Here is a 19207-nt window from a genome sequence, read left to right on the forward strand (position 1 = left end):
TACCTCCATTTAGCAGTAATGAGGCAGCACTCCTTCTTCCCTTGCCAGAATAATGTCATAGAAAGCCACCAGAAACAGAAGGTATTGATAAGATCCAAAGTCTCATAACACCCCCAAATTCCAAGTTAAAATAAAAAATCATTCATTATGAATGATCCAAAAACCATGAAGATCTCAAATTGAATGGAAAAAAAATAATCAGTGGATGCCAACACCAAGATGACAGAGATGTTAGAATGATCTTGAAAAGATTTTAAAGTAGCCATTATAAAAATGCCTCAATAAGCAATTAAGAACAAGCTTGAAGCGAACAAATAAGCAAACAAAAACACTCAGCAAAGAAATAGAAAGCCTCAGCAAAGAAGTGGAAGATATAAAGTAGAACCAAATTAAAACTTTAGATGTGAAAAATACAATAACAGAAATTATAAACTCAATGAATGGGCTCATCAGCAAAATAGAACACACAGAGGAACAAATCAGTAAACTTGAAGATGGAATGATAGACATTACCCAATCTGAACAGAGAGAAAATAGACTTTAAAAAAATGAACAGAATTGCAAGGACTTGTGGGACTATAACAAAAGGGCTAATATTTGTGTCACTGAATTCCTGGAAGAAGAAGAAAAAAAAGAGGGCAACGCTGAAAAGTATTGGAAGAAATAATGGTGAAAACTTTCCAAGTTTGGCAGAAACATAAGCTGCAGATTCCAGAAGATGAGTAAAACCCAAACAGAATAAAACAACAAAAAAATCCAGGCCAAGACACTTCATAATCAAATTTCTAAAAACTGAAGATGAAGAAAAAATCTTGAAAGCAGCAAGAAAAGAACAACATCTTACTTACAGAGGGAAAGAAATCAATCTTAATGACAGTGGATTTTTCATCAGAAACCATGGATGCTGGAAGGAAGTGGCACAACATTTTTCAAGTGCTGAAAGAAAAGAACTGCCAACCAAGAATGCTGTACACAGTGAATATATCCTTCAGGAAACAAAGGGAAGTCAAGGCATCCTCAAATAAAGGAAAACTAAAACTGTGTCATCAACAGACATGCTTTAAATAGGGAAAAGGAGTTCTTGGAAAAAAAAGAAAACGATAAAAGAAGTAATCTCGGAATATCTGGGAAGAAGAAAACACATGGTAATAAAAATATGGGTAAATATAATAGATTTTCCTTTCCTAAATTGTGTTTGATGGTTGAAGCAGAAATTATAACTGTTTGATGAGGTTCCAAATGTATGAATAGAAAAAACTTAAGACAATTATATTAGAAATAGGGAAAAGTAAAGGGGCATAAAAGGAGGTAAAGTTTCTACCATTCACTCAAACTGGCAAAATGAAAACTATAAGAAGTTATGTATATATAATGAAGAGCAACCACTGAAAAAAGATTTGTAAGGAGATATACTAGAAAACACTGAAAATCAGCTGGATGTGGTGGCTTATGTCTGTAATCCCTTTGAGAGGCCAGGGTGGGAGGATCACTTGAGGCCAGGAGCTTGAGACAAGCCTGGGCAACATAGTGAGATCCCGTATCTAAAAAAAAAAAATAGTTCGGTGTGGTGGTATGCACTTGTAGTCCCAGCTATTCAGCTATTCTGGAGGCTGAGGCAGGAGGATCACCAGAGCCAAATGGAAGAAGTTTAAGGTTACGGTGAGCCATGATCACGCCACTGCACTCTAGTCTAGGTGACAGAGTGAGGCCTCTTTTCTAAAACAAACAAACAAGATAAATCAAAATGGAATTCTAATAAATGTTTAAGTAACCTACAAGAAAGTAGTAAAAAGAAAAGAGAAATAAATTTAAAAAAACCAGAAAGAACAAACAGAAAACAAAAAATAAAGTGGCAAACTTAGGCTGGGTGAGATGGCTCATGCCTGTAATCCCAACACTTTGGGAGGCAGAGGTGGGCAGATCACTTGACGTCAGGAGTTCAAGACCAGCCTTGCCAACATGATCTCTACTAAAAATACAAAAATTAGCCAGGCATGGTGGTGCATGCCTGTAGTCCTAGCTACTCAGGAGGCTGAGGCAGGAGAATCGGTTGAACCCAGGAGGCAGAGGTTGCAGTGAACTGAGATTGCGTCACTGTACTCCAGCCTGGGTGACAGAGTGAGACTCCATCTCAAAAATAAATAAATAAGTAAATAAATAAAAATAAAAGAACAAAAACATGACCCAACTATATGCTGTATACAAGAACCTCTCTTCAAATATAATGACAGAGGCAGGTGGAAAGTAAAAGGATGAAATAAGAAGTATCAAAAAGATTAATCAAAGAAAAGCAGAAATGGCTATATTAATATTAGATAAAGTAGACTTTAGAGAAAAGAAAATTACTAGGGACATAGAAGGACATTATATAATAAAAGATTTAATCCTCCAATAACACACAGCAATCCTAAGTGTGTACGCAACAAACAACTGAGCTGCAAAAATATATGAGGCAAAAACTAATAGAACTGTGCTATGGTTTGAATGTTTGTTCCTTACAAATCTCATGTTCATATTTAATCCCCATTGTTGGAGGTGGGATCTGGTGGGAGGTGTTTGATCATAGGGAAAGATTCCTCATGAATAGCTTAGCAGTCTCCCCTTGGTGATGAGTGAGTTCTTGCTCTGAGTTCATGCAAGATCTGGTGTTTAAAAGTGTGTGGCACCTTCCTCCCCATCTCTCTCTCCTGCTCCCTCTCTCACCATGTGATATGCCTGCTTCCTCTTGGCCTTCTACCATGACTGTAAGCCTCCTGAAGCCCTCACCAGAGGCAGATGCTGGCACCATGCTTCCTGTACAGCCTACAGAACTATGAGCCAACTAAACCTCTTTTCTTTATAAATTACCCAGTCTCAGATACTCCTTATAGCAATGCAAAAACAGTCTAACACGACTGAAAAGAGAAACAGAAATCTACAATTATAGCTGGAGGTTTCTACACCTCTCTCTCTCAATAATTGCTTAGAACAAGTGGACAGAAAATCAAAAGATTGTAAGAAGGATTAACAACATCATCAACCAACAGGATCTAATTAAACTTTATAGAGCACTCCACCTAACAACAGCAGAATACATATTCTTTTCAAGTACCCATGGGACACATACCAAGACAGATTATATCCTGGGCCATGAAACAAACTTCAGAAAATTTTAAATAATTGAAAACATAGAGTGTGTTCTCTGACCAGTGGAATCAAATTAGAAATCAATAAAAGAAAGATGGTGAGTATAACTACAAACATTTGAAAAATAAGCAGCACACTTTGAAGTAATCTACGAGTCAGAGGGGAATTAAAAATGCGTTAAACTGAATGAAAATAAAATGGCAGCCTATCAAAATTTGTGGGACACAGCTAAAGCAGTGCCAAGAAGGAAATCTAGAATTTTGGGGCTCAAGTGATCCTCCTGCTTCAGCCACCAGAGTAACTGGGACTATGCATGCCACCAAGCCAGCAGTTTGGCAGTTAAAAAAAAAGACAAAACACGCAGCTACCACATGATGCAGCAATTGCACTTGTGGGCATTTAACTCAGAGAAATGGAAATTTATGTTCACAGAAAACTAACTATACATAAATATTTATAGAAGCCTTGTTCATTACTGCTAAAAATTGGAAACAACCTAGATGTCCTTCTATAGATGAATGATTAAACTTTGGTACATCCATACCATGGAATACTACTCAGTAATAAAAGGGAGCCAACTACTGATACACATATTGATAACATGTGTGAATCTCTAGAGGATTATGCTGAGTGAAAAAAGCCAATGCACAAAGGTTACATACTATATAATTCCATTTAGATAACATGCCCCCCACATTTTTTTTTTTTTTTGAGATGGAGTTTCGCTCTTGTTGCCCAGGCTGGAGTGCAATGGCATGATCTCGGCTCACTGCAACCTCCGCCTCCTGGGTTCAAGCAATTCTCCTGCCTCAGCCTGCCTTGGTCAGGCTGGTCTTGAACTCCCAACTCCCAACCTTAGGTGATCCTCCCACTTTGGCCTCCCAAAGTGCTGGGATTATAGGCGTGAGCCACCACGCCCGGCTTTTTTTTTTTTTTTTTTTTTCCCGAAATGGTGTCTTGCTGTTGCCCAGGCTGGAGTATAGTGGCCTGTCAGCTCACTGCAACCTCTACCACCAGGGTTCAAGCAATTCTTGTGCTTCAGCCACCAAGTAGCTGGGACTACAGGCACACCACCACACCCGGCTAATTTTTGTATTTTTAGTAGAGACAAGGTTTTGCCATGTTGGCCAGGCTGGTCTTGAACTCCTGGCCTCAAGTGATCCGCCCACCTCGGCCTCTCAAAGTGCTGGGATTACAGGCGTGAGCCACCATTTCCGGCCTATATAATATTCTTGAAATGACAAAGTTATAGAAATGGAGAATAGATTAGTGGTTGCCAGGGATTACAGAACGATAGGAAGAAAGGCCCATGGCTGTGAAAAGGCTTCATGATAATCCTTGTGATGGAAATATTCTGTATCTTGACTGTATCATTGTCAATATCCTAATTGTGATCTAGTTTTGCAACATGTTACCATTGAGGGAAACCGGATAAAAAAATACACAGGATTTCTCTCTTCCTTCCTTCCTTCCTTCCTTCCTTCCTTCCTTCCTTCCTTCCTTCCTTCCTTCTTTCCTTCCCTCCCTCCCTCCTTCCTTCCTTCCTTTTTTTTTCACGCCCAGGAAAGACCTGAGAACCTATTTCTTTTCTTTTTTTTTTTTTTTGAGTCAGGGTCTCGCTCTGTTGCCCAGCCTGGAGTGTGGTGGTGCGATCTTGGCTCACTGCAACCTCCCCACTCCATGGGCTCAAATGATTCCCCCACCTGAGCCTCAGGAGTAGTTGGGATTACAGGCATGCGCCACCACATCCGGCTTACTTTTTTGTTTTTAATTTTCTTTCGGCTTAGTTTTGTATTTTTTGTAGAGACGGGGTTTCGCCATGTAGCCCAGGCTGGTCTCAAACTTCTGAGCTCAAGCCATCTGCCTGCCTTACCTCCCAAAGTGTTGGGCTTACAGGTGTGAGCCACTGCACCTGGCCTGAGAATCTATTTCTTATAATTGCATATGAGTCTACAGTTATCCCAAACAAAATTTTTTATTTTTTTATTTTTTACTTTTTTTAAGACGGAGTCTTGTTCTGTCGCCCAGGCTGGAGTGCAGTGGTGTGATCTCGGCTCACTGCAACCTCTGCCTCCTGGGTTCAAGTGATTCTCCTGCGTCAACCCCCCGAGTAGCTGGGATTATAGCTGCATGCCATCATGCCTGGCTAATTTTTGTATTTTTAGTAGAGACAGGGTTTCACCATGTTGGCCGGGCTGGTCTTGAAATTCTGACCTCAGGTGATCCACCCGCCTCAGCCTCCCAAAGTGCTAGGATTACAGGCGTGAGCCACTGCGTCCAGCCCAAAAGATATATATTTTTTTTAGATGGAGTCTCTCTCTGTCACCCAGATTGGAGTGCAGTGGCGCGATCTCGGCTCACCGCAACCTCCACCTGCCAGGTTCAAGCGATTCCCCTGTCTTAGCCTGTAGCTGGGACTACAGGCACCATGCTTAATTAAGTTTATGTTTTGGGCCAGGAGCGGTGGCTCACGCCTGTAATCCCAGCACTTTCAGAGACTAAGAAGGGCGGATCACCTGAGGTCGGGAGATCGAGACCAGCCTGGCCAACATGGAGAAACCTCATCTCTACTAAAAATACAAAAATTAGCTGGCTGTGGCAGTGTGTGCCTGTAGTCCCAGCTACTGGGGAGGCTGAGGCAGAAGAATCACTTGGAACCAGGAGGCAGAGGTTGCGGTGAGCTGAGATCACGCCATTGCACTCCAGCCTGGGCAATAAGAGTGAAACTCCATCTCAAAAAAAACGAAAAACAAACAAACAAAAAAACACCTGAAAACTTGAGGCTGGGCGCGGTGGATCACGCCTGTAATCCCAGCACTGTGGGAGGCCAAGGTGGGTGGATCACCTGAGGTCAGGAGTTCAAGACCAGCCTGGCCAACATGGCGAAACCCCGTCTCTACTAAAAATACAAAAATTAGCCAGCCATGGTGGTGCATGCCTGTCGTCCCAGTTACTTGGGAGACTGAGTCAGGAGAATTGCTTGAATCTGGGAGGCAGAGGTTGCAGTGAGCCAAGATCGCACCATTGAACTCCAGCTTGGGTGACAGAATGAGACTCCACCTCAAAAAAAGAATAATAATAATTATAATTATAATAATAAACTGAAAACTTGGACAAGCCCAATGGCTCACATCTATAATCCCAGCATTTTAGGAAGCATAGGCGGGAAGATCCCTTGAGCCCAAGAGTTTGAGACGAGCCTGGGCAACATACAGAGACCTTGTCTCTACAAAAAATGAACAAAATTAGCCAGGCTTGGTGGTACGTGCCTGTAGTCCCAGCTACTCGGGAGGCTGAGGTGGGAGGATGACTTAAGCCCGGGAGACAGAGGTTGCAGTGAGCCGAGATGGCGCCACTGCCCTCCTTGGGTGACAGAGGGAGACCATGTCTCAAAAATGACAACAACAAACAAAACAACAATAACAAAACAACAAAAAAACCCAAAAAACTCCTTTATCTGTCTGATTACAGATGTATTAATTTATTAGATGTTCCATGCAAAAGGCAGCGAGTTTTTACTCAGATTTATAAAAAATCGAAGTCTGGGGTTTTCAGGTCAGTACTTAACATGAGGAACCAGAGGTCTTAGGTGTAACTATTTCACTATAAGCCACTGTCCATACGCACATGAAGTGGTGGTCTTAAAGGCCTTTTCTTGGGCCGTGACTCAATTAGGTCCAAGGTTAAGTTGCATGAGCCCTGATGAGTCATTCTCATAAGCGCCGACACCATAACCCACCTTGAGAGGCAGGGGGGTTCTTTTGAGAATTTGTTAATAATATCCAGTCAGAAAAAAAAACGGTTTTGTTTTGGCCTCCCCTCCTTTAGCTTAGACTGAGAGCATAAAGTTATCTTTCCTATTCTGGCTTAGCTAGATGCATAACTTTCTAGTGTGAAAGAATGAAAAGCATTATTTTCTATGCAGACTACACATGAAGATGTGTTATCATGATACAGGAGTGGCTTTAACAGGCATTTTTATTGCCCAAAAGAACAGCTTCAGGTCAACTATTCAAAAGCCAAATTCACTTTTTTGTTTGTTTGTTTGTTTTGTTTTTGTTTTTGTTTTGAGACTGAGTCTCACTCTGTTGCCCAGGCTGGAGTGCATTGGCACGATCTTGGCTCACTGCAACCTCCACCTCCTGGGTTCAAGCAATTCTCATGCCTCGCCGACTGAGTAGCTGGGATTACAGGCACCCACCGCCACACCCAGCTAATTTTTTATATTTTTGGTAGAGATGAGGTTTCACCATGTTGGCCAGGCTGGTCTTGAACTCCTGACCTCAAGTGATCCGCCTGCCTCGGCCTCCCAAAGTGCTGGGATTACAGGCGTGAGTGACTGCATCCAGACGTTAAGTTCACTGTTTTGAGCAGATATCCCATAATGTTTTCCCAGTTTTCCAAATAAGCCCCTAAGACCAGTAAGCTCACTCATGGTCTGTGGCTTGGGTAGAAAATGAAGAGGGGCATGCACTGTCCACCCAGAGACAAGGGGTGTGCCTCTCCAGGGAAGGCAGGCAGACTGGTTCTCAGGAGGCCTCAGGTGGCACTTGTCACCTCCAGCAATTTTCCATGGTCTGCTGGGTGGTCTTTGGTCTTACAGGCTAAGACACCTAGTTTTGCCAGTTACACTCACCAGGCCTATGAGATTAGATAGAAAAACAAAACTCGATGCATTAATTTACTGACAGGCACGTTCCATATTTGCTTTCATCAATGCTTTCAGACTACAAAGAAGTCTCTAAGAACCAGGAAATGGGGGTGCTCACTGAGACTTAAGCTACAAAATCAAAACATAATGAATGCCATAGACTGAGATACCTGCATGGCCACAGGCAGCCCATTCTCTCCCTGTAGTCAAGTTGTGTGGGAAGCAAAATCATAAGCTGAATAACAATTAAATTCATTTACAATGTCAAAGATAATTGTTACGAAGATGGGAATACATGGCGTCCATATTCTCCATACAGAATTTCTCTGCAGGGACACCGACATGAGGAGCCAGAGTAATCAGGAGATTGCTTATCAACATGGAACGAAAACAAGAAGAGTCAGATTAATTGAATTTTTTTTTTGGCAGTGAGTTGTTACACACTTGTTAGCAGACTGCCACCGTCCTGCTAGATTAATTGAATCTATAATGGTATCAGGCACACATGGCGTGATACATACCGCTCACATTAGGGAAGGTCTTGTCTACGGGATCTAAACATTTATATTCCCTTGGTGACAATCTCCTATTTCTAGCCCCACATTGGGAATGGCCTTTCTAGGCAAAAAACAGTCAAGATTCAAAAGCTGTTGGCTGAAATTTCTGCTCCCCTAGGCAGCGCTTGGCTGTGCTTTGCGGTTTCCCTCCAGGCTTTTTCTAGGTAGCCAAGTCCTGCCTGGGTGTCATTCTCTTTCTTTAAAGGCGATTTTGCGTATTTGTACTTTAACCCACTATGGGTTTTTGTTTGTTTTTTGAGAGGGGGTCTCACTCTGTCACATCGGCTGGATTGCAGTGGCGCGATCTCGGCTCATCGCAATCTCCACCTCCCCAGCTCAAGCAATCTTCCCACTCCGCCTCCAGAGTAGACACGACTACAGGCATGCGCCATCATACCTGGCTAATTTTCGTATTTTTTGTAGAGATGGGGTTTTGCCATGTTGGCCAGGCTGGTCTTGAACTTCTGGGCTTAAAGTGATTCGCCTATCTTGGCCTCCCAAATTGCTGGGATTATAGGCCACTGAGTCTGGCCAACCCATTATGTTTTGATTTTATAGTTTAGTTCTCAGAGAATCATCTCATTCCAAGCTCTTGGGATGCTGCTTGGTAGCCTACAAATAATGACAAGCAAATATCTTGCAACTTATTTATCTTGGAAGCCATCCCAAGAAGCGGTGCAGCTGAAATCAATAAATATTTTTCTTTTATTGACCCACGTGGTCATTGGTATATCTGCTCTAAAACCTTCAAGGTCAAAATGACTTCTGTATTGTTACAGGGGTGGAGGCTTTGGGCTTTTTTCCATAGTCCGTGTCAAATGAGGCTCCTACTCTCAGTACGGTGTAAATAAAATAACACAACATTGAGCCTGCACATGTCGGTAGCTCACTAAACTGAATGTTACTTCAAACAGATTGATATATAATATTTATTTATTTAGAGACAGGATCTTGCTGTGTCACTCAGGCTGGAATGCAGTGGCACAAACATGGCTTACTGCAGCCTCAACATCCTGGGCTCAAGCAATCCTCCAGCTGTAGCCTCCCAAGGTGCTGAGACTACAGGCATATACCACCACACCTGGCTAGTTTTTATAAGAACTGATATATGTAAATGAAATAGTTTTTATTTACCCCTTTCAAGAATCTGTATTTGTCTCTTTTCTACAGTTGATTTTGAATGTTATACTTTTGCCATAGGGTGACATGGGGTGACAAAGCATTCATCTACCAGAAAGAAGTATGAACTCCTTTCTTGTGGCTTGGTTCATAAGCATAATCTGTTTATGCTGCTGACAATAATTCCCCTTTTTAGCTTTGACATTGCTAGAGAAAAGCGAATACATTTACTATGGAATTTTAAGCACTAAAGCACTAAATCTCTCTAAGTGGAATGACGACGGATCTTTGCTTGTTTTACATCTTTAGTGGGCAGGCAGCCTTATTCAGGGGCTTATCACTGGTGATGATAAGGACGTACACTGCTTTCTTCACCTGGGTTCCCTAGTTCAAGTCAGGTTGAATGATGACTTACCTTTGCTGCCACACCCTTTATTAGTTGTCATCAGATGAAGGAATCTGAACCAGGAATTCAAGTCTAGGCACCTTCATTGCCAGCAGGCAGGAGAGCCTGGAACTGAATTAGGGAGAGCCTCAGAGCAAGTGTTTCCCGAACAGGACTGGGATCCTGGGGCACAACCATTTTGAGAGCATGGAGCCCTGAACTGTATACATTTACAACATACACATGCCAAGCAGAGACCCCTGCTGCAAATAAAATCCAAGGGTTTGATATATACAACACCATTCCCACCGACCCACTTCCATCCCTCCCAGATTCTCTCTTTTTTTTCTTTTTTAGACAGGGTCTCCCTCTGTTGCCCAGGCTGGAGTGCAGCCTTGAACTCCTGGGCTCAGGATCCTCCTGCTTTAGCCCCTTGAGTAGCTGGGACTACAAGTGTCAGCCACCACACCTGGCTAATTTTTTTATTTTGAATTTTTTTAGAGACAGAGTTTTGCTCTGTTGTCCAAGCTGGCCTTGAACTCCTAGGCTAAAACGATCCTCCCGTCTCAGCCTCCCAGAGTGCTGGGATTCCAGGCATGAGCCACTGTGCCCAGCCTCCCAGATTCTCATTTATGGGTCTCTGCTGAGAAAACAGACTGTTACTGTTACAATATATTGTAAAGGCAATTCATATAGAATTTCTTATCTCATTATGACCTTTATATATTTCTTTGAAATTAATCAATCTAAAAATCACTGCATTTCCTGGAAAGTTATCGCTTGGAAAGTTACCTCACTATAGTAGCCAATGAATTGTCAGTTGAACTAATATATTAGACCACTTGGCTCTCAGTAGAAATGTATCAATGCAGTTATGATGCCTTTCTTTTCAACTATCACTAATCTATCTCATGGCCTTGCAAAAATAATTTGGCTTTTTTGTTCTGAGTAATTTCCCTCTTGCCTACATCACTGCATGATGTGGAGTTATGATAATAAAAGTAATACCAACCACCATCATCATCACCACAATAATATTTGACGTTTAATTTTATGTGTCAACTTGACTGGGCTGAGGAGTACCCAGACTGCTAGTAAAACATGATTTCTGCCAGTCGCTGTGGCTCATGCCTGTAATCCCAGCACTTTGGGAGGCTGAGGTGGGTGGATCACCTGAGGTCAGGAGTTTGAGACCAGCCAGACCAACATGGAGAAACCTCGTCTCTACTAAAAATACAAAATTAGCTGGGTGTCGTGGTGCATGCCTGTAATCCCAGCACTTTGGGAGGCCGAAGCAGGTGGATCACCTGAGGTCAGGAGTTTGAGACCAGCTTGACCAACATGGAGAAACCTCCTTTCTACTAAAAATACAAAATTAGTCAGGTGGGTGTCGTGGTGCATGCCTGTAATCCCAGCTACTTGGGAGGCTGCGGCAGGAGAATCGCTTGAACCCAGGAGGTAGAGGTTGTTGTGAGCCGAGATCACGCCATTGCGCTCCAGCCTGGGCAACAAGAGCAAAACTCTGTCTCAAAAACAAACAAACAAACAAAAAACAAACAATCAAAAAACATGATTTCTGAGTATGTCTATGAGGGTGTTTCCGGAAGAGATTAGCATTTGAACTGGTGGACTGAGTAAAGATCTGCCCTCACCAATTGGGTGAGCATCATCCAATTCATTGAGGACCTGAATAGAATAAAAAGGCAGAGGAAGGGAGAATATGCCCTCTGTTTGATCTGGGATTTCAATCCTCCTGGTTTTGGGGCCTTTGGACTCAGACCAATACTTAAACCATCCCTGGGCTCAGGCCCTCTGATTGGTTTTCCAACTTGCAGATGGCAGATTGTGGGACTTCATCTCTGTAATTCTGTGAGCCAATTCCTGTAATTAATCTCTGTCTCTCTCCATATATATATATATATATATCTCCTGGAAAATTACATCACTGAGTCATTTTTACTCCTGGACTTTTAGCTGTAGTAGTAATTGTCAGTTACATATATGGTCAGATACCTATTTATTACCTATCAATATTCTTTTGATTCTATTTCCCTGTAAAACCCTAATACAAATAGCACTGAACATTTCAATGTTTTAAGCACTGTTCTACATACTTTACTATATTAATACATTTAATCCTCACAGTCTCGTGAAGTAGAAACTATTGTTATCTCCATTTTATAATGAGGAAACTGAGGGACAGAGAGGTTAGCTAACTTGCCTAAGGTTATATGTGTATCAAAAGATAGGTATATAACTGCTTTTAAAAAATAATTTGTTTTTAGGCTATAACAATGATGTATATAGTTTTTATAGAGTTCTTATTACACAAATAATTATAATTCTTCCAAACATCTCTTTATGTATCTAGGGATATGCTCATTATTATCATAACATAAATGAAATTAAGCACACAATACTTTTCTGTAATCTGCCTTTCTCTCTTTTCTTTCTTTCTCTCTCCCCTCCCCCCTCCCTCCCTCCCTCCCTCTCTTCCTTCCTTCCTTCCTTCTTTCCTTCCTTCCTTCCTTCCTTTTAACTTTGTTTTCTAAGATGATCTCTTTTCTTTTCTTTTTTTTTTTTTTTTTTGTTTTAAGAAGGAGTCTCGCTCTGTTGCCCAGGCTGGAGTACAGTGGTGCAATCTCGGCTCATTGCAACCTCCACCTCCTGGGTTCAAGCAATTCACCTGCCTCGGCCTCCCTAGTAGCTGGGATTACAGGCGCACAGCACCATACTCAGCTAATTTTTGTATTTTTAGTAGAGATGGGGTTTCACCATGTTGACCAGGCTGGTCTTGAAGTCCTAACCTCAAGTGATCCACCCACTTTGGCCTCCCAAAATGCTGGGATTACAGGCATGAGCCACTGTGCCCAGCCCAGGCTAATCTTGAACTCCTGGCATTAAGCGATCTTCCCACCTCAGTTTCCCAAAATGCTGGGATTACAGGCATAAGCCACAACGCCCAGCCTGCAATCTACTTTTTCTCCTCCATTAGATGATCCAGCATAGGTAGACATCAACAGCCCTTTTAACACTCTTTGGTCATTAGAATGATTGGGCTGAGGGGAACCTCCCAGCCGCATCAGAAGGGTGGACTTGAGATCAGTGTTTCCAGTCCATGACAGATTCTTTATAGCAAGTTTTATTTTAGTCTGATTTTTAATGTAGCTCTCCTTGAGAATGCCACAAAAATCTTTTCTGGAATGCAAGCCAGGAAGGACTGCTGGTCACTGACTCTGACCTGAGAGCCTGATCTTCTTCTCCAGCTCTCTGGAGAACTGGCACCAAACTCTGGGCTGACCACTGGTTTGGTGACATCTGAGGTCATATGCTAGCTGGCACCAGGGAAACCCAGCATGGAGACACATACCTGCAGAGGTGAAGCTGAGCTGAGAGCTATCCCTGGGCTGTGTTATTTCAGCAGTACCATGGCATGTGATGAGCTAGTGAGGAAAGAAATTGAAATGGCTCCAGGAAACCAGATAAGTTTTGTGATGAGGGCTTCCAGGCACCACACTAGGCAACAGTACTCACACCACAGTCTATATGGATGACACTTCTGAGTTGTGCAGTACACAGCATGAGTAGTCCTAAGTGATGGGCCCACTGTGGATCAGCTGAGGCTGGGCCTGCAGGGCAGAGTTACATCCTGTGGCCAGTTGATAGAAGATAAATAATGCTAATAATAATGACTATGACTAGCAACAGAACCTCCAATGTGCCACACACTCTATTTTCAGAGACGGGGTCTTACTCTGTTGCCCAGGTTGGTCTTAGACTCAAGCCTTGAATTCAAGCAATCCTCCCACCTCAGCCTCCTGGGTAGTTGGGATTACAGGCATGTGCTACCATGCCCAGCCGAAACATTCTATACCTCTAGGTGTTTGATATATATCATCTCATTGGAGTCTTCCAACAGCGTATGTGGGAAGTGTTAGTATTATCATCTCATCATCCCATTTTACCGATGAGAAAAGGCCAACACAGAAAATTTCATTAACTCGTTCAAAGTTTCACAGATAGTAACTGGCAGAGCAAGCGTCCACACCCCAGCGCTCTAAGTTGAAGATCTGTGTGTCTAACCACCTTCCATGCTGCCTCCAGGGAAATGAGGCAGATATTTAAGGTTCCCAATATATATGTTTTCTTTTCTGGTGAAATCTTCCTGGCTCATTCAAGCTAAGGAAAATGGTAGAGTATAGTGGTTAAGACCCAGATATGTCCCTTGAAAATGGTGTGGCTGCAGCAAGTAACTTACCTTCCCTAAGCCCTGGTTCCCTCCTCTGTCTCGTAAAGCTAGTGCTTCTTCCCTCATGGCATGTGGGAAGGAGTTACAGTGGGCTGGCACACACATAGGAAACACTCAATATGTGGTAGTTATGGAGAGGCATAAGGGTAGGGCAGTAAACCCTAAGGGGCCAATCGGTTTTCAACAACAGTCTCTTATTGGGGCAAAAACAACTACAGGCTGAACCACACTTTTTCTTTTCTTTTCTTTTGTTTTTTTTGGTTTTTTTTTGAGACCAAGTTTCACTCTTGCCACCCAGGCTGGGGTGCAATGGTGCGATCTCGGCTCACTGCAACCTCCGCCTCCTGGGTTCAAGAGATTCTTCTGCCTCAGCCTCCTGCATAGCTGGGATTACAGGCGCGCACCACTGTGCCCAGCTAATTTTTTGTATTTTTAGTAGAGAAGGTGTTTCTCCATGTTGGCCAACCTGGTCTCAAGCTCCTGACCTCAGGTGATCCGCCCACCTCGGCCTCCCAAAGTGCTGGGATTACAGGCTTGAGCCACCGCGCCCGGCCTGTTGTTTTGCTTTGTTTTGAGACAGGGTCTCGCTCCGTCTCACTCCTGGGTAGCTGGGATTACACTCAGGCATATGCCTGTAAAGATGGGTCTTCATCTTTAAAATGAGGACACTGATTTTTTTTTTTTTTTTGAGATGGAATTTTGCTCTTGTTGCCTGGGCTTGAGTGCAATGGCACAATCTCGGCTCACCGCAACCTCCACCTCCTGGGTTCAAGCGATTCTCCTGCCTCAGCCTCCCGAGTAGCTGGGATTATAGGCATGCGCCACCACGCCTGACTAATTTTGTATTTTTAGTAGAGATGGGGTTTTTCCATGTTGGTCAGGCTGGTCTCAAACTCCCGACCTCAGGTGATCCACCAGCCTCGGCCTCCCAAAGTGCTGGGATTACAGGTGTGAGCCATCACACCCGGCCGAGGACCCTGATTTTAAGAGGGTCAGCAGCAGATCTGCTCCACCAGGAAGAGAAGGAATGGGGACTAGCACCTATTGAGCCGCTGATATGTCTACACTCTTTTTTAAAAAATGTAATGTAATTTTTTTTAGAGATTAATTTTGTTTTTAGTTGCCCAGGCTATAGTGCAGTGGCACAATCACAGCTTACTGCAGCCTTGACCTCCTGGGCTCAAGCAATCCTCCCACCTCAGCCTACTGAGTAGCTGGGACTACTGGCATGCACCACCATACCAGGCTAATTTTTTGATTTTTTGTAGAGACAGTGTCTCACTATGATGCCCAGGCTTGTCTCAAACTCCTGGGCTTAAGTAATCCTCCCACCTCGGCCTCCCAAAGTGCTAGGATTATAGGCATGACCCACCACAACAGGCTCTTAAGGTTTCTAACCAAAGTGTACCTGTAACTGGTACATTTCAGAGATTAAGACTGTGGTTTTGACCAACAAATCCTGTTGTCTGTGACATGCCTCCTGTGGGCCCCATCAGCCTGGGCATCTGGTTCAGGCTGCCTGTGCTCCTTACCTGCGTGGGTACTCTGGCTGCAGCCTGCTGGCTACTTCCAGGGCCTCGCCCAAGCCTGGGGCACTGGCCTCAACCCTGGTGTGTGGCTCCAGCTTGGCATTCTTGAAGCTGAGCAGGATTTGACTTCAGTAACCCAGTGGCCGAGCTTAGCAAACAGGCTCTAGGTCTCTGCTCTCCTTGAACCTCCAGCTTCTGCGTATTCCTGGATCTGGATGGGCCCTTCCACTTGCTTTCTCATTTAATTGTTAGTCTTTGCCTTGGTTGAAGCCTGGTCTTGCTCCTTAGTCCTGAAGGGGCTCTTTTCTAGGGCACTTGTGGTAGCCTGAGTTCTCTAGAAAAAAGCAGAGGTAAAACTTATGCGTGAATTCTTTATTGAGGGACACAATCCTAGGGCAGCAGGAATGAGCAGAGGGACTAGAGGCCAGGAAGGAAGGAAAGCAAGCACAGAGTAGGGTATTTCTTTTTCTTTTAAACTTTTTTTTTTTTTTTGACAGAGTTTTTGCTCTATTGCCCAGGCTGGAGTGCAATGGTGCCATCTCGGCTCACTGCAACCTCCACCTCCTGGGTTCAAGTGATTCTCCTGCCTCAGCCTCCCAAGTAGCTGGAATTACAGGCGTCTGCCACCACGCCTGGCTAATTTTTGTATTTTGAGTAGAGACAAAGTTTCACCATGTTGACCAGGCTGGTCTCGAATTCCTGACCTCAGGTGATCCACCTGCCTCAGCCTCCCAAAATGCTAGGATTACAGGTGTGAGCCACCACGCCTGGGCTATTTAAAATTTTTTTTTTAGAGATGGGTTTCCCCTGTCGCCTAGGTTGGAGGGCAGTGGTGCAATCAGAGCTCACTGCAGCCTGGAACTCCTGGGCTCAAGTGATCCTCCTGCTTTGACCTCCGGAGTAGCTAAGACTACAGCCTTGGACTCAAGCAATCCTCCCAGGTGCAGGCCACCACAACTGGCTTAAAAAAATTTTTTTTATAGCGGGGCATGGTGGCTCACGCCTGTAATCCCAGCATTTTGGGAGGCCGAGGCGGGTGGATCACGAGGTCAGGAGTTCAAGACCAGCCTGGCCAAGATGGTAAAACCCTATCTCTACTAAAAATACAAAAATTAGCTGGGCGTGGTGGGGGGTGCCTATAATCCCAGCTACTTGGGAGGCTGAGGCAGAGAATTGCTTGAACCCAGGAGGCAGAGGTTGCAGTGAGCAGAGATTGGGCCACTGCACTCCAGCCTGGGTGACAGACCGAGATTCCATCTCAAAAAAAAAAATTTTTTTTTTTTTTTGTAGAGTTGGGGTCTCACTATGTCGCCCAGGCTGGTCTCAAACTCCTGGCCTCAAGTGATCCTCCCACCTCAGCCTCCCAAAGCACTGGGATTACAGGCACGAGCCACTGCGCCCTGCCAGCCCTACCTTCCTGAGAAACCCAGCGAGCCATGTGGTCAGACAGGACATCCTGGGCCAAACTGTTGAAGGGAGAAAGAAGAAGGAATGTTTCTGCCAGCTCTGTCTTGTCTCCTGAATCTCACTGGTTAAAATTCCCTCTCACCCTGGGTCAGGTCTCATGCCTCATAGGACTTCCTCTGAGTCCAGGTTTTAGGAGTTCAGGCCTGATAGAGGCAGCTCTGGAGCAAGCCCTCCCCTCAGGGAAGGCACAGTCAGTTCGTGCAGTCAGAGATGAAGTGATGGTGGCAGCAGGCAAGACTGTCCATGCAGCAAGCAGCCCTGGGCCCGGGAGGAGGTGGAGCCGGGAAGAACGGGAGAGGCCCATCAGTCAGGTCTCTGACAGCCCCTACTTCCAACAACTCTGGCCTGAGCAGTATGTCTTAGAAGCCTAAGCCTCAGATCTGGCCCTCCCAACTGTGCTAGGCTGAACAGTGTCCCCCAAAATTCACGTCCACCCAGAACCTCAGGATGTGACCTTATTTGGAAATAGGGTTTTTGTAGACATAGTTCGTTGAAAGGGGATTATACTGGATTAGGGTGGGCCCTATGTCCAATATGACTGGTGTCCTCATAAGAAGAGAGGACACAGGTCAGGCACGGTGGCTCATGCCTGTAATCCCAGCACTTTGGGAGGCCGAGGCGAGCGGATCACGAGGTCAGGAGATAGAGACCATCCTGGCTAATGTGGTGAAACCCAGTCTCTACCACAAATACAAAAACAAAATTAGCCGGGCGTGGTGGCAGGTGCCTGTAGTCCCAGCTACTCGGGAGGCTGAGGCGGGAGAATGGTGTGAACCCAGGAGGCGGAGCTTGCAGTGAGCTGAGATTGCGCCACTGCACTCCAGCCTGGGTGACGGAATGAGACTCTGTCTCAAAAAATAAAAAAGACAAGACACAGAGACACAAACACACAGACACACACACACACGGATACATACACAATCACAGGCACAGATACACAAACACACACAGGGAAGATGGCCATATGATGATGGAGGGGGAATTTGGAGTGATGCATCTACAAGCCAAGGAATGCCAGTGATTTCCAGGAGCCACCAGAAGTTGGAAGAGGCAAGGCAGGATTCTTCCCTAGAACCTTCAGGGGGAGCATGGACCTGCAGACACTTTGATCTTAGACTTCTGGCCTCCAGAATTAGGAACGAATAGACTTCTGTTACTTTAAGCCACCCAGTTTCTGGTAGTTTGTTACAGCAGTCCAAGGAAACGAATGCTTTTCCAAGTATAAAAGCTGATCCCTTGCAGAAAACTTGCAGCTCTTAGTATCATAGCTGATAATAACAATAAGAGCACTGGTTGAGTGCTTACATGCCAGCCTCTGTTCTTGTTATTTACAGGTAGTGACTGATCCCATCCTTACAGTAACACCCCAGGGTCCTCATTTTAAAGATAAAGACTCAGAGGGATGGTGTGTACAACCACGCCGACTGACTCCACCAGGAAGGGAAAGGATGGGGACTAAAATTTATTGAGCTACTATGTCCTAGGCTCTTTTCTTTTTAAAATCTAATTTAATATAAATTAAATTTTTTTTTTAGGCTCGGGGTCTCATTCTGTCGCCCAGGCTGAAGTGCAGTGGTGAAATTATGGCTCATCGTAACCCTGAACTCTGGGGCTCAAGTGATCCTCTCACTTCAGCCTCCCAAGTAGCTAGGGCTACAGGTGTGCACCACCATGCCCAGCTAATTTATTTTTATTTTTTGTAGAGATAGGGGCTACTGCTGTGTTGCCCAGGCTGGTCTTGAACTAATGGCCTCAAGTGATCCTCCTTTCTCAGCCTCCTGAGCAGCTGGGACTACAGGCACACACCACCATGCATGGCTAATTTTAAAACTGTTTCTTTGTAGAGATGGGGTCTTGTTATGTTGCCCAGTCTAGTCTCAAACTCCTGGGGTCAAACAATCCTCTTGCCTTGGCCTCCCAAAGCACTGGGATTACAGGTATAAGCCACGTGCCTGGCCGCAGGCTCCTAATATTTCACTTACATTGATGGTAGGGCGAAAAAAGTTGTTTTTCTGAAAGCTGGAGACAGAATTCCTCCTGGGGAGATGTTATGTTGGGTTTAGGCCCCTTTGGGAAGAAAGGTGCAACTCCTCTTCTCCCTTCACTCCTCTTGCTTGAAAAGCA

Source organism: Nomascus leucogenys, chromosome 16 (assembly GCF_006542625.1).
Source record: "Nomascus leucogenys isolate Asia chromosome 16, Asia_NLE_v1, whole genome shotgun sequence".
In the NCBI taxonomy this organism is placed as follows: Eukaryota; Metazoa; Chordata; class Mammalia; order Primates; family Hylobatidae; genus Nomascus; species Nomascus leucogenys.